This window comes from Orycteropus afer, unplaced genomic scaffold, assembly GCF_000298275.1.
Source record: "Orycteropus afer afer isolate SDZICR_OR568_19922 unplaced genomic scaffold, OryAfe1.0 scaffold00537, whole genome shotgun sequence".
Lineage (NCBI taxonomy): Eukaryota > Metazoa > Chordata > Mammalia > Tubulidentata > Orycteropodidae > Orycteropus > Orycteropus afer.
The window spans coordinates 576997-579578 of record NW_006922124.1 but is presented as its reverse complement, the minus strand read 5'-3'; the positions used below and the strand labels follow the sequence as shown (position 1 = coordinate 579578).

At 39.0% G+C, this 2582-nt stretch overlaps 1 pseudogene; it reads left to right on the top strand.

Moving 5' to 3' along the window:
• The window catches only part of LOC122151537, a 13281-nt pseudogene extending 11176 nt beyond the window's left edge, over positions 1-2105 (top strand).
• Positions 2106-2582: the final 477 nt, after the last annotated feature.

Below are 2582 nucleotides of genomic sequence, written 5' to 3'. Positions count from 1 at the left end.
TTCTGTATCCTTCCCTTCAAGGCTCAGGGGTCCAAGATTATCTTCTGTGTCTGTGTTAATTGGTTTTCCTTTTCTTTGTTGAAGAGGTTATGTGCAGTCCTTCTGCCTAGTCCACCATCTTGCCGCTGAAACAGTCTGGTTTAAAAACGGATTTTAAAAAGGTTTTGCCTGACATAAAAATGGATTTAAGGAAGGATATATCTTCTCTTCCTTAACTTCTGAGAGTTCAGTTTCTAACTTCTGTTTAACTATTTCTTCTCGTAATTTTAACTCTTTTTATTTTGAATCTGTATCTACATTTTTCTCCTTCCCTACTTTAGGATGTATGCCCACACTTATTCTCTTATCTAATTCTAAAAACAGTTTTAAAATACTCCAAATAGACAAAGCACGCTCTGGAACATCCTCCAGCCCATGTTCTTTTAAACACTCATTAATTTGTTGACCGATGGTCTCCCAAGCTGTTAAATCAATGGTTCCTTCCAGAGGAAACCAAGGACAACAGTGATCTACACGTTGCAAAAATTCCTCTAACTCCTTTTTAAACACTGAAAAACCTCTAGCTTGAATTAATGTTTTAAGAACAAAAATATAATGATCTCTTTCATGAGATGCTGAATTCTCCATGTCAGCCTGGCTTATAAAAGATTTATTTTAATTCACCCACACTCACCCTTTTCTGTAATGGAGCTCTGCTTTTCTTCAAGTGTGGTGTCTTCTCAGGCACTGCTGCCACTCCACTCCAAGTCCCTATTCGGTACCAATTGCCACGTCTGGCAAAACCGCATAGGTCATGAAATGAAGTGACCCAAAGGGATTAATGGTTTTCTTTTTTATTGAAAAGGGACAGGGACCAGGCGGATGCCCTGCATATTCTGTGAGAGCAACCCCTGATGCCTTTGTTCTACTTCATTTATATATTTGTACATGATTATGTCATTAGTTTTGGAAGTCATACAATTAGCTTGTACTCTACAGAGCTAAAGTTTTACTACTCTACGTGCTCACAGACAACAGATGGTCATTAAAACAATCACAGAAGCCTCCTCAGGAATAAGGAGTGTAAAACAATAAATGTTTACTAGTACACAATGACCCAAAGTATGAAACATCCCAATAATATAAAAACATGGACTACTGGAATAACATCTACTTTTAATACTTTATGTTTTGCCAATTAAGCATTCAACAGTGAGAGAGACCTTGTCATCTCTTAAAGCAAATATTCAATCACAAGAGAGGCCTTGCCATCTCTTAACAGTAATTAGAACATATGCTTTGCAATCATGTTCTTTTGGGGGTCTTTTTCTTGTTCTCCAACAGAAGACCATAGTAGCTGAGAAAATGGGGCTACCTCAAGTGCCTCACAGTTTCCGTGAGATATTGAATACTTTGATGAGAAGATGTATAAGTTGGTGGATATTCTGCTGTTCAGGTATCAAAGGAAGGAGCTGATCACAAAAGCCATCATGCTAAAGATGGTCATCCAAGAATATGAAGACCACTTCCCAGAGATCCTCTTGAGAGCATCTAAAATCAAAGAGTTGATATTTGGCCTTGAAGTGAAGGAAGTAGACCCCATCGGCCATGGCTATACCCTGCTCATTGAATTGGGCCTCACCTACAATGGGGTGCTGAGTGAAACAAAGGGTGTGCCCAAGACTGGCCTCCTGATTGTTATATTAGGTGTGATCTTCCTGAATGACAACTGTGCCACTGAGGAGTAAATCTCATATTTTCTGAATGTGTTCAAAATACGTCCTGGGGAGCAGCACCCATTCTTTGGAGATCTCAGGAAGCTCATCACCCAAGAGTTTGTGCAGGAAAGGTACCTGGAGTACCATCCACAGCCTAACAGTGATCTTGCCTGTTATGAATTTGTGTAGGGTGGAAGGGCCCATGCTGAAATCACCAAGATGAAGCTCCTGGAGTTTTTGTCCAGAGTCCATGGTGTTGAGCAGTATTTTTTCCCATCTTGATATGCGGAGGCCTTAAAAGATGAAGAAGAAAGAGCCCAAGCCAGAGCTACAGCCAGCCCTGCGTCTATCACCATGGCAATGGAGAGTTCCAGTGCCACTTCCAGAAGCTGTTCCCACATCTACTGAGGTCTGAGTCAGATATGTCACTTTGTTTTTAACAAGCTTTCTAAGGAGTGGAGGGTGGGACTTGAATGAACACAATGCATATATATATCTTTATTTTCATGTTGTATATGGGTAACATGGAGATTTATTCTTTTTTTGAATTGTTATGTTCTTTTTAAAGTAACATTTAAGTAGCTTTAAAATCTTAATGTATGCATTACATTGTTCATGCATCTATTGCTGTTTAGGAAGTTAAATGGTGAGGGGTTTGTTATTTGGAAAACAAACTGGGAAACCCCTCAATCTTATTCTGTTACCAGGGACAAGATAACATGTCATTTGGATAGGTATTTCCTTGGAAATTTTGGAAAGTCACCTTTAAAATTGTGATGTAAAGGAAAAATGTAAATGGTGTTCATTTTTTGGCTTTCCTCAGCCCTTTTAGTACTTTCTTCTGTAAAATCAAATGATAAGCACCTGGGTTTGCTTAGCTTATTC